The sequence below is a fragment of the Notamacropus eugenii genome, chromosome 7 (genome assembly GCF_028372415.1).
Source record: "Notamacropus eugenii isolate mMacEug1 chromosome 7, mMacEug1.pri_v2, whole genome shotgun sequence".
In the NCBI taxonomy this organism is placed as follows: Eukaryota; Metazoa; Chordata; class Mammalia; order Diprotodontia; family Macropodidae; genus Notamacropus; species Notamacropus eugenii.
This window is the reverse complement of record NC_092878.1, coordinates 16,810,046-16,824,319: the sequence shown is the minus strand read 5'-3', so window position 1 is coordinate 16,824,319 and position 14,274 is coordinate 16,810,046. Positions and strand designations below refer to the sequence as shown.

Here is a 14,274-nt window from a genome sequence, read left to right as displayed (position 1 = left end):
AGTGGGGAATAGGAAGAGACTTGTCATAGGCAGATCAATGAGCAGATGGGTGTAATAGTCCAAGAATGAGGTGATGAGGATCTGAACCAGGGTGGTAGCAGTATCAGAGGGGAGAACAGGGTGCATTCAAGAGATGTTATAAGAATAAAATTGACAAACCTTGGCAACAGGTTGGATATGGGGTAGGGTGAGAAAGAGTCAGGAGCCAAAGATGACACTCAGCTTGAGAGCTTGAGGGACTGGGAGGATGTTGATAACTTCAACAGTAAATGGAAGAAAAGGAAGAGGGGAGTGTTTGGGAGGAAAGATTTGGCCATAAGATACTTCACTCCATGTATGGGGACAGCCTGTGCTAATCCACTCAGGATACAGCAAGTAGGCCATTTTGGGTAGTGTACAAAGTTTATGAAGAGGTACAATATTCAGTAAACCTATAAGGTAGTTGAGGCTAGATTGTGAAGGGTTCTAAGTGCAAAGCTTGTATTTTGTCCCAGAGGCCACAGGGAGCCATTAGAAAACACCTTCTCCATGCTAGGTAAGGCAGCTTACATGTGCTCTTTTGTTGATTATTGTGCATGTTACGGTGATAGCAAATTTTCATTGGGAAACTTTCACAATAGAGATTTTGGGGAGGATCAATTTGATTGTGAAATTGCAAAGTATGCTCCACAAAAGTTCTTTTTAAATGTCACATTGTGGCTTCGAGGTCACCAAGGTTGTTAAAAGACTAGAAAGGTTTTGAAAAGGGTTTGGCAAGAGATAGTTTATCTATTATCTGGGAGTAATATTAAATGAAAGCAGAGTAATTTCCAATATGGTGGTTATCTGATTGTGATGAAAAATGCCACAAAAATTTATAATGTTGTTCTTTTGAGACTTGAAAATCTAAGACAGGATGTAATTTACATTTGTGAAAGAAGTGCTCACATCAACAAGATTATGCTGAAGTACTGAATCATATTTTCAGGATACTACTAGTATACTACTACTCAAAACAAAAAAATATAGTAACAATAATAGTGAAAGAAGTGACCTGAGAAGTCATTCCCCAGTTGATAAATGGTGAAAGAATATGAACAGGCATTTTTCAGAAGAAGAAATTAGAACTATTTATAGTTATATGTAAAAATGCTCTAAACCACTATTGATTAGAGAGATGCAAATCAAAACAACTCTGAGGTACCACATAACACCTATCAGTTTGGCTAACATGACAAAATGGGAAGATGATAAACTCTAGAGAAGATGTGGAAGAGCTGAAACACTAATTCATTGTTGGTGGAGCTGTGAGCTTATCCAACCATTCTGGAGAGCTATTTGGAACTATGCCCAAAGGGCTACAAAAATGTGCATACCCTTTGGCCCAGTAATACCACATATATATATATTATAGTCTGTGTCCCAAAGAGATGTGAAAAATGGGAAAAGGACACACATGTACAATAATATTTATAATAGCTCTTCTTGTGGTGGCCAAGAACTGGAAATCAAGGTGATGCCCATCAATTGGGGAATGACTGAACAAGTTGTGGTATATGAATGTAATGGACTATTGTACTATAGAAATGATGAACATCCTGACTTCAGAAAATCCTGGAAAGACTTCTATGAACTGATGCTTAGTGAAGTGAGCAGAACCAGGAGATCATTGTTCACAGAAACAGTCATAGTGTGTGATGACTGATTTTGATTGACTCAGCCCTTCTCAGCAATGCAAGGGCTTAAAAGAATTCCAAAAGGCTCATGATGGAAAATCCAGAAAAAGAATGATGGAGTTGGAATGCAGAGTAAAGCAGATTGTTGTCTTTTGTTTTGATTTTTAAACTTTCTCATTGTTTTTCCCATTTGTTATAATTCTTCTGTGCAACATGAGTAATGTGAAAATGTGTTTAATAGGAATTTATGTGTAGAGCCCATATCGGATGGCATGCCATCCTGGGGAGGGAAGAGGTGAAAAGGGAGCAAAAATTTAAAACTTAAGGAAGTGAATGTTGAAAACTAAAAATAAGTAAGGTTGAAAAAAAAGCAAAAAAAGAGAAGTGACTTGAGAGCTTTTGAAGATACATGCAAGTTCTTTGGAAAACTATGCTAGTATTTGGTGGTAAATGCAGCAGAAAACTTGAATACTATATTAATTAAAGGCAACAAAAAGGAAACATGTGGAAAGGAGTCCAGAAAAGTAAATGATACCTGAAATCTAGATTCTCTTAATCAGCAAATGAAAGAAAAAGTTAAAATGTTAAGATGATACAAGAAGGTAAAACAGTGCAAAAAGCAAAATAAACAAATTAACAAGGACTTTTACAGAGGCTTGAAAAGTAAAGAAACCAGGGCCAAGATAGAATTCCTGAAAAAGGAGAATGTGAAAATTTTCTGGTCATCTATCTTTGTCCTAAAAATACCAATGCAATAAGAATGCTAGTGGGATCAAATGAGAACAGAAAGCTTTTGCAGTACTAATATGTGTGTGTGTTTGTCCTTTGTTGCTGAAGAAGACCATGCCATCAGAGAAATAATGACATGACTTGCACTTGACTTTGTTTTGAGTGAGGGAGGTCTTTGCACGTCACCAGCCTCACTTCTCCTCCAAAGCCATCTGAATCCAGTGACCAGAAATATTCATCAGGATGGCTGCAGATGACCCAGGATGAGGCAATTTGGGTTAAGTGACTTGCCCAAGCTTACACAGCTAGTGAGTGTCAAGTGTCTGAGGTGAGAATGGAACTCAGGTCCTCCTGACTCCTGCACTGGTGCTCTATCCACTGTACTACCTAGTTGCCCCAGTATTAATATAGAAAATGATTAAATAGTTATGTCAAGAGAAGTACCTGATACTCTTGGAAAATGCCAGGGCCAAATAAAATCCATAGCTATTGGTTATGATGCTTCACAGGAATTCATGAATTACTCAAATCATAGGATGATAGGTATAGAGCTGAAAGGGACTATCAAATCAAGTCTCTATCCCATCTTAGAAAAGGGGAAAACTAGACCTAGTTAAGTCATGTAGACTAAGAGTAAGAATTAAAACTAGAATTCAAACCCAGTTCATCTTCTCTTCAGATCTGGTGCTCTCTCCACTTCAAATTAGTAAAACACTTTACTAGCTTTCTCTAAGAAGTAAATCTAATCCCATTTTTCTTTTTATTTTATTTAAAATTTTATTTTTTGTTGTATTTTAGTTCTGGACTATCTCTCTCCCTTCCCACAAGGCACTAGGGAAAGTCACCATTTCACACACACACACATGTGCGAGCGTGTGTGCATATCTATCAAACCATATGATGCATACTTCTGTTTATCAGTTCTTTCTCTCGAAATGGAGAGCATCTTCCTTCATATGTCCTTTGTAGTTGATTTGCATATTATAAATACTCAATACAGAATGACTTAATCACTCACCACTGTTCTTTGAACAACATTGTTGTTACTGTATACAAAGTTCTCTTGGTTCTCCTCATTTCCCTCTTCATTATTTTAGGCAAGTCTTTCCATGTTTTTCTGGAAATAAACCAGTTCATAAATTCTCATAGCACAGTAGTATTCCATGAAAATCATATGCTACAACTTCTTTATCCATTCCCTAGTCGATGGACAGCCCCTTAATTATCAGTTTTTTTGCCATTACAAAGAGACCTGCTATAAATATTATAGATTATATACGTTCTTTTTTTTCACCCAGATCACCTTGTGAAGAAGACCTAATAGTGGCATTATTGGGTCAAAGAGGATATGCAGTTTTATAACTCTTTGGGCATAATTCCAGATTACTGTCCAAAATGGTTGGATCCATTCTTAATTCTACCAATGGTGTATTAGTGCCCCAACTTTTTCATATCCCCTCCACCATTTGTTATTTTCCTCTTCTATCATTTTAGTCAATCTGATAGGTGTGAGATAGCATTTCAAAGTCATTTTAATTTAATTAATCAATAATGATTTAAAGCACTTTTATATGACTACTTATAGTTTTGATCTCTTCATAGAAAAACTGCTTGTTCATATGGTTTGACCATTTATCAATTGGGGAATGGCTCATATTCTTATAAATTTGCAAAGTTCTCTACATGTTTGAGGTAGGAAAACTTAATCTGAGAAACTGTTTATAACTGCTTTTCTTCTAATCTTGGCTATATTGTTTTTATTTGTACAAAAACTTTCTAATTTAATGCAATCATAGTTATCCATTTTACATCTCACCATACTATCTCTTGTTTATTCATAAATTCTTCTCTTAACCATGACTCTTATAGGCAATATTTTCCATGTTCTTCTAATTTTCTTATGCTATTCTCCCTTTACATCTAGGTCATATATGCATTTAGACCTTATCTTGGTATAGGGTATAAAATGCTGGTATAGACTCAATTTCTGCCACACTCCTTTCTGGTTTTCCCAACAATTTTCTTTACCAAGTATTGAATTCTTATTCTCAAAGCTTAAATCTTTACATTTGCCAAGGACTAGGTTACTATAATAATTTGCTGCTATGTTTTTTATGTCTACTCTTTTCCACTGAGCTACCTTTCTGTTTCTTAGCCTGTACTCAGTAGTTCTGATAATTATCACCTTCCAATATAATCTAAGATCTGGTACTGTTAAGCCTCCTACCTTTACATTTTTTTCATTTAAGTTTTTTGATATTCTTGACCTTTTGATCTTCTAAATGAACTGTTTATCTTTTTTCTAGCACAATACATTTTTTTTCAGGGGTAATTTAATCGGGATGGCATTGAATAAGTAGAGTAGTTTAGGTAGAATTGTCATTTTTTAATGTCAGCTCTTCCACCCATGAGCAATTAACATTTCTCCAACTTAAATCTGATTCTGTTTATATATAATGTTTTATAATTATGTTCATGCAGTTCCTTGGTTTGCTTGGCAAATGTATTCTTTCATATTTTATTCTGTTTATAGTTATTTTAAATGGGTTTATCTCTTTCTATCTCTTCTTGCAGGCTTTTGTTGATGACACATAGAAATGCTAATGATTTATGTGGATTTTCTTTATATCCTGTTACTTTGCTGAAATTATTGTTTCCACTAACTTTTTATTTGAATCTCTATGATTTTACAAGTATATCATCACATAATCTGCAAAAAGAGATAGTTTTATCACCTCATTGGCCATTTTTATTTCTTCAATGTCTTTTTTTCTCCTATTACCATTGGTAGCACTTCTAAAAAAAAACATTGAATGATATTGGTGACAGGAAGCATCCCTGTTTGACACCTGATCTCACAAGGCTTCCATCTAATCCTCATTGCAAATATTGCTTGTTGATGACTTTAAATGGGTTCTACTTATCATTTTAAGGAAAGTTCCACTTATTCTCATGCTTTCTATCATTTTTAATAGGCATGGTTATTGTATTTTATCAAAAGCTTTTTCTGACTCTATTGAGATAGCTAATGATACGATTCTTGTTGGTTTTGTTATTATTATGGTGAATTATGCTAATAGTTTTCCTAACATTTAACTAGTTCTGCATTTGTGGTATAAATGCCACCTAGTCAGAGGGTATAATCCTTGTGATATAGTGGTGTAATCTTATTAGCATTTTATTTACATTTTTACCTCAATATTCATTAGGGAATACACAGGGAGCTCACCCAACATTCCATGATTGACTCTTGAAACACAGAACATATGAACATAAATGGAAAAATGAAAATTATGAATCTACCTATATTGTGTAATAGAGTATCATAAATAATGATATAATGAATTTATTGATTAACATTTTAATGAATGTATACATGTATTAATTCCTACACTCAGAAGCTGAATGCTTATTAAAAGAATCCCTGTTCTTTCAGTCTTGGATTTGAAAAATTATTGATTAGATTGATTCTTTTCATCTGATGATTTCTTGGAGGAATCATTGATTTTTGTTGATTCTTATATTAACATTTTAAACAAACTTCTTTTTAAAAAATCAGTTTTCACACTTTCTCCTCTAAATACTACTTTATTTTAATTAAGCGATGGTTCCTGCTTGAGATTCCACATTAGAGAAGTACTTTTTCCCCTTGAAACTTCTATGTACTTTATTTTTTTACTTACCCTAACTTACTCATATAGGAAACACATTGGGTTTTGGGGGAGTAAAGGAAATAGTTTTACATAAAGGAACAAAAGTATATATTTTTTATCATTATCAACTTATCTACTCTTTATAATACCATCTCCTCTTGTTTACCCTGGGAAAAGAATCAGAATCCTAGGAGACATTTATTTTGGCCAAATGGGGTGTGGCTGGCAACCCTAGTCTCTGCAGCAACCTTTGGTCACTATTCTTTCAGTTCCATTTATTAGCTCCCTTTCCCTGTGGGGCAGAATTTTGTACAGGTCTTAAGTTTGTTAGTAATTACCTGTTGGAGAAAAGCAAACTTTTGAAGTTCTTTGGTTTTCCTGAAGTCTCAGGTCCTGTGACAGAATATGTGGAAGAGATAGGAAAAAATTTACTGATGAGAAGAACACTTTGCTCAGATCCATCACAGATTGGCTTCTCTGAGGGTAGAATACAATGAGGGAAGGGAGCAAGAACTGAACACAGTAGAGGTGAGTGAAAGAATTTCAGGTTATAGATGTGCATGTATACACCTAGAAAGTGGGCCTTTGGGAGTTGTATTAGTGATCCAAGTGTTAAGATCAAAATCAATAGTCAAAGATGACTTTAGTTTATTCCACTCAGCAGCACTTACTGAACCTCCCCCTCCCTTTTTCTTGAAGGAAATGTCTGTCCTTCCTTAGAATCTCAGTCCATCTTATCCCTTTTGATTTCCATTGTTCTAATTGCACAGATTTTAGGCCTGACCATTTCTGTAGTAAGAGCTGATATACAATAGAATTTTTTGCTCTTTGGATATTTCACCTTTTCTGTCATGAAAATCCTCAGTCCTGGGTATCCCCTATGATGTGCTTTCTTTGATGGCCTGCACCCTGAGCCTTGACTATCTAATGTTGCTAGACACAAATCCTTGATTACCTGGTTCCCCACAAAATTAATACTAAACAAATCAATCAGTTCCCTATCGCTACTTTGCCAGGCTATTCTTTATATCTTGTTAATTCTATTTGCTTATAATACTTGTGCTGCACCTTTTCTTTAAAGTCACCAAATGTTACTCAACTTCTCTTTTATGTTTGACCTTCTCTTGGTTTACTGAAAAGTTTGTGACCATCTTCTGAAATCTCCCTAGTCTTCCTTGCCTTCTTCTGTCATGACATTTCATCTCCACTTCAAAAGTATTCCATATCTTCTCCCCATTCTCTTCTCCATCTTTTTTTATTTCAGTGGAAGACCTATGGAGGTGACATTTCCCCCTGCAAGGTTCATTTTCTCACTTTGCCTTTGATACCATGCTCTTTTGCATTTAACATTTAATCCCTGTGAGTGACCTATTAAGTGCTCACCTCTTATATTTTCTATTTTTCCCTTTTTTACTCATTTCTTTTCCTCTGTCTTCAAGTTTCCCCTCCATACTTTAACAATTATCCTAAACCCTTCATCCATCCAGTTATTATTCCCTCCCATTCCTTCCTTTGTCAACCTTCTCAAAAGAATAGTGTTTTTTCTTTTCAGTTCAAAATTTATTACTCACCTATTTTTAAGTCATTGTGCTAGACAGAGTGGACACAAATAAATCTGGACAGGAGACAAACCCTCCTTTGAAGGTAATAGCTAGTTCCTCTTCTCTCCTCTCCCTACATTTCCTCAAATTCCAGTCCTATATTTCCAATTATTTACTAAACATTTTAATCTGTTACATGTCTTTTTAGACCCTCAAACTTAATGTATCTAAAACAGAATTCATGACTTTCCTCTTTGTACTTTTCCCCTTCTGAATTTCTTTTAATTGCACATCTATTTTTCCTAACACTCTGGGTTGATACTTGAGCTTGTTAAAGGTGGTTAGGGGAGGCATAGAAGCTGCCAAGCCTTAGGGTCTTGCAAACTTTCCCAACCATCCAGTGGTTGCTGTTGACCAAATTCAAACCTTGGGGTTTGTCACTTAGGAGATACTAGATTCATGTAATAATCCTACTCATATTTTTTGTAAACTTCTCCAGAATCATGCAGATCAAAGGTCTGCAAACCAAAATCAGAGAAGGCCCTGGAAACTGACTTTTTAACACAAGAAAAGGATGCCACAGATGTCATTCATCCTTTCTTTCTAGCTCAAAAGTGTGAGACTGTGTAAAGCATGAATCGACACTTGGAGACTGTACTGAAGGAGAAGAGGGCTCCTCTGACATTGACTGATGAAGCTCCTGTGCCAGAACTTGCCTATAGAAGTCATTTACCACAGGTATGTGGTACAATTGTTAGAACTGGAACTAACTTTCATTGAGAAACTAGAAGCCCATACTGAAGACATAAGAAATATTCCTTGTTTAGATTGTAGTGTGAAAAATTTGGATACGACTTTGACAAAATTGTTGTCTTGTGGGAAAGACAGGAACTGAAAGAAAATATATTGAAGCAGAGGGAGCAACAAAAGGAAATTTCTCCTTCTATCACCAAAATATTTTCTGGAGATCTTTTCAAAAGTAGCATAAGACTATAACCCCCTTCCACCTTTCCAGTCCAGAACTCACAGCCATCTAATTCTTGATATGAAGTAACCAGTGACTATTTTATTTTTGGTTACTTACATGTATGGTTGATGTCCATTCATTATTGATTATCAGGGGGGAATTTATATGTTTTCTTGCTAATTGTATTCATGAGACCTCTTTTTTTTCATTTTATTGGGGCTTGAACTTGACCAAACATGATTTTTATCTCTTTTTTTCACATGAAGGGAATAAGAGATATTAACATGAAGAAAAATGCATTTCATGGTCACTGACAGCACCTGCACATGACAAGACAGTAATTACATACACTTTGATACTTAAGTTACCATACTTACAACCGACCAAAAATAGTAAAAATCTTTACAAACAAAAAGCTCTGGAATTAGGAAAGGTACTTGAATCTGAAGTTGCCCGTACTGCATTTGGATCTCTTTCAATGGTAGTGAGCAACAACTTGAGTGAGAAGAAAGGCTGAATAGATTGATTGTTGGCCCTGGCAGGTCTGAAGAGATAGTCTCTGAGGAAGAAAAGAAGTAGAAACAAGTTAGACTAAGAAAAAAGGGAGAAGAAATAGGTGCAAATTATAGGAAGTGGTGCCAATAATTATTTCAGAATATAATCAGGCCTACTAGTGCATTACTGTCCTTTCATATTTTTGGCTCTTGTTTTTATTAAGCAAAAAGGACTTATTATGTGTCTTCAAGCATAAGAGAAAAAGAAAAGAGATTGCTTTTTCTATATTTCTGTTATCCAACATTTGGCAAATATATATTAAACTTCTACTGCATTTATAGCACCATGGCCAGTTCCTAAATGAGATAATTTTTTTAATGGATAGTATCAGTTCTCTGCAGTTACAGAATTTCCTATTCTTTGAATAGGAAGATAAGACACAAAAATAGAAAAGTATGAGAGACAATTACTTCCTGCCAAATACTTTTATTTAGAATAGACCTCGATTTCAGTGGTGTGGGAAATTTATGAAAAGAAACTCTTTCACCATTGCGAATTATCAATCCATCAATCCATAGGCATTTATTAAGTGTCCACAATGTGCTAGATGCTGCGGATGTAAGTACAAAGAATGAAACAACCCCTAGTTACTTTTATTCTGATGCAGAGAAAGAAAGTCCATGTGAGAAAATAAACTGCATAAACATACATCTTATACACACACGCACAGAAAACTATTTGCTACAAGGTAGTTTAGGAGGGGGGACACTAACATTTGGGGATCAGAAAAGGTTCCATGAAGTGTCCTGGTGTCAGATGAAGGTAAAAAAGGATTGTGCTCTGAGTGTGGCACATGGATAGTGTGAAGGAATGGAAAAGGAAGATGGAGCATTGTGATTAAAGAATGCAGAGAAAGCCAGTTTAGACTTATTGCAGTTAGAAGAAGGAGTAGCATCCTACTAGGCTGGCTTCTCTGAAACCTTCGTTTTTAGAAGGGTTTAGGGTACTGGGAAGTTAGGTAATTTACTTAGAGTTATATAGCTAGTGCATGTCAGAGACAATATTTGAAACCAGACCTTTCTCACTCTTAGGACAATTCTTTATGTACTAGACCATGCTGTTTCTACGACATTAGAAAGGGGTAAAGCAAAGTTCTTCGTAAGTCCAAAACATAAGATTATTATCAGTTGGGGAAATCAATGAGTACTTCATGTAGGGAGAAATGCTTATGTTGGGATTGCTAGAAAGATTCTTTAAATCCAGTTAGAGGATTATAAGATTTAGTGCTGTAAGGTAGAATCTAGTTCCGTCTCCAAATTTTATAGATCAGGAAACTGAGGTCCATAGATTTTGTATATTTTGCCAAAGGTCATATTGGTAGTGAATAGCAGAGTCAAGATTTGATGTCAGGTTGTATGACTTCCTTTCCACTGTCATTACCCCCTTTTTGTCTCTTTTTTCCTCTTAAGCAATTACATTTCCTTCCTTGATGTTCTCTCTGTCTTAAAACCTAATTATACGCTTTTACCTCACTGCCACACTAATTTTCCTGGGGTACCAGTCATTTTCCTGATTATCTGTTAATTCACTGCTAAAAACAAAACAAAACTTTTAGTTGTTCCCTACTCCCCACGGCCTTCATGAACATTTCATATCCTCTATAACTTGATTCCAAACTATTATCCTAGTCTTATTAATTACATTTTATTAAATTAAAAAAGCACAATTTATAGGAAAGGTAGTAAGTTAAGGTATGAAAGAAATATAGAAATAAATATCACCACTTCTTGCCCTAAAAAGGTTTATAATTTAGTAGGGGTAGCCAGTTAGCTGGCCAAATACATACATATTTATATGTATACATATACATAAGCATGAAATAAATGCATAAGAAAGGTCCAGCAATCTGCCTTGAGAATTCACAGGAATGGCACTTCTAGACAGGACACTAGGGAATGAATTCATGGGACCACAGAAGATTAGCTTTCAAATCATTATATTTCACAGATATCACATAGTCAAACCTCCTCGTTTTCAAATGAATATTCTTGGAAGTATCTGAGCTCGATTTTGAAAGATGAATAGAAGGTCATCAGGTAGAGATGGAGGTATGATGTCTAGAACATCCACAGAATATTGAATGACTTGTAAATAGAGAGAGAACTTTGAGAATATAAGGACTATAGAAGAAATAAAATTAGTTTGCCAGGTGTATAGAGTGGGTTATTGAGGTATTCTGATATGAAACTGTGAAGATGGTTTGTGAAGGACTGTAAATGAAAAGTAAGAACTTTATTTTCTTCCAAATGACCACAATCATAAATTTAGAGATGGGAGTGACTTTAGAGCACATTTATTCTAATTCTCTCAATTTACAGAAGAAAGAATTAACTCTCATATAAGTGAAATGACTTGTCCAATAGTAAGTCAGAATTTGAATGCAATTCCTTTCATTTCTCTTTCCATTACACTTGGTATCAAAATAAATGTCCATGTTATTGATTAAAAATTGCAAATTATTGATTATGTTACATATTGAGCATTTTATAATAAAAGATACCAAAATCCTTTAGTCATCCTTTCAATTAACTTCTGCGTCAAGCAGAGATAATTCAACTTAGAAAATGTTTTTGGTTCTCCTTGTTCTTCTCACCCTCATACGTGGCCAAAAATGCTTTCAATAATTCTGACAGACTTATTTTCTCCTTGAACTTAACACAAAGCTCAAAATAAAACCCATTATTACCCCAGTTACTTCTTAGGTTCCCAATTCCTACTGATCCTCGTTTATTTCCATGAAGTGGCACCTATTCATTGGTAGGAAAAAGCATTCATTAGCAAGCCAGTGAAAATGAAATCCTGTCTCGGCAATTGGAGAGAGGTAGATTGTAAGGAAAGATCTGTTAGTGTGACTGGAGATTTCTGAGTAGGACAATGATGTGATTAGACCTGTATATTTGGGAACTTTGTGTGACAGTAGCACAGAGCTTAGATTTGAAGAAAGATCGACAGGACTAAGCTAGACAAATTAGGGGGATATTATGACAGTCTCAGTGAAATTAGGTAGGGGTATGAAATAAATGAATGTAATGAATTGAAACTCGTATGAGTGATAGGCATTTCATATTTCTATGTTTTAAATGTAGTCTAGGATTAGATTCAGGACCAGTGGAGAGACAGCTTCTCTGAGCTGGGGGATTGATCCTATAAATGCAATTAAAAAACCTTGAAAAATAACAGCAATAATACCTAATATTTACATAATGATTTCAGATTTACAAAGTGGTTTATAAATATTATCTCATTTTATATATACAACAATCATGGGAAATAGTTGCTTATTTTTATCCCTATTTTTTAGATGAGGTGTCTGAGACATTCAGAGGTTAAGTAATTTGCCCAGGTCACAGCTGGTAAATATTTGGGACCAGGTTTATCTCAGGTCTCTTTTCCCTACAGGCTCTGTGACTTATCTATTGTGCTGCTGAAGAAGCAAAAGGTCTAACTTCTAGCTTAAGGGTCATTTAGATGCTTTTTGATCCTATTTCCCTCTATTTCTTTTTTTTTCTTTCTTCAATCTTTCTATCTCTTTCTGTGACTCTTGGGCTGCACATTATATAAGACCATAAAACTGTCCCTGTACCCACCTAGAGATATACCACGAGTTATTTGCCTTCTGGTTTGTGGGTCATTTGATCTGGTGATCTCCAATTTTGATCTCTTTATGTGTTCAGCCTGTTGTGAAAAAAGGAGCAGGTAGGAATGGTGAAAGTTCCTTGAACTTGAAGTTCTTAGAGATCAATTAATCTGTTAAGAAGTACTTATTAAGCACATAACAATGACAGGTCTTCAGGACATAAAGACAAAAATGGTAGAGTTCCCATCCTCAAGTACCTTGAATTCTATTCAGAGAATGAACATGCATGTACTATAAGCCAAGCAAACAATCAGTGAGCATTTATCAAATGTCTGATATGTACCTAGCAATATGCTGGACATTCAAAAGAAGTAGAAGTTATGGTCTTTTCCTACAAAAACCTTAATACCTAATTAAGAAGTCAGGCTTACTAACAAAACAGTTTAGGATTAAGAAGAATGCAAAGAAGGGTTTCATTGTATGCTATATAGAGAGAATTTTGTAACTCATAGGCATTAGAAATGTAAGGAATGTTAGAGATTATCTAGTCCATTGCCTTTATTTTACAGGCGAAGAAACTGAAGTTCAGATTGTTTAGATTAACTAAATTGAAGTTGCCTAAATTCCGTGTAGGTAACAAATTGAAGAAACAGGATTTGAATCTAGGTTCTCTAACCCTACTCTACTATGGAATGATCTCTCCCATATTCATCTAGGCAATTCATAATCATCTTTCAAGGCCCAAACCAAATTTCTTTGATAAAGCCTTGTCTACCACCCCAAACCAAAGTAATCTCCAGTTTCCTACTTTCTACAGCATGTGGTGTAGTAGGAAGCCCTCTCGACCAGCAATTGGGAGTCCTAGGTTCAAGCTCAAGTTCTGCTACTGGCTTCCCTTGTAATGGTTATCAAACCCTTTAAGCCTCAATGTCCTCATTTGTAATATGAGCAATTGGACTAAATGCTTTCTAAGGGACCTTCCAACTCAAACATTCTGAGCCTTATTTGTCATTCGACAATCACTATGCTATGTTTTCTTATGTTGTTAGTTAGCTTTTTAAAATCTTTTAAAGACACACATCTGTCCAAGGTACTGTTCTGCTCAACAGTCTTCACTGGCTTCCTATGTAAAATGTAACTCCCTTGCCTGATCTCTAAAGCCTTGTGCTATGTGGCTCACATTTTCCTTCTAGTCTCAGCTCACATTTTTTTATTGCCCTTCACATATTCTGCTTTCTAATCAGAGTATGTTATTGTTACTTGAATTTGCCATTTCTTCTCCCCTCTTGCAAAGGCATTTACATTGTGTAGAAAGGACTTCTTCCTCATTTCTCTGTCTCTGTCTCTCTCTGTCTTTATCTCTCTGTCTCTCTCCCTCCTTCCCTCCTCCTTGCTTTCCTTAAATACAGAATTTAGGTGCCAATTCCTTCATAAAGCCTTCCTGGTATATATACACCTTTTACTTTTCTCAGGTAACTACTGCTGGTCTGCTCAAACCTTACTGGCAAATAAATTCTCATTATACAGTTGGTTTTGTGGGTATACTGCATCCTTATAGCAAAATGTAAGCTATTGAAGGTCAGAGTTTTTTTATTTT

At 35.3% G+C, this 14,274-nt stretch overlaps 1 pseudogene; it reads left to right on the top strand.

The window, feature by feature from the left end:
- The first annotated feature begins 2,244 nt into the window (after window positions 1–2,244).
- On the top strand, window positions 2,245–8,574 carry LOC140514629 (HAUS augmin-like complex subunit 2 pseudogene; annotated as a pseudogene).
- The last annotated feature ends 5,700 nt before the right edge of the window (window positions 8,575–14,274 follow it).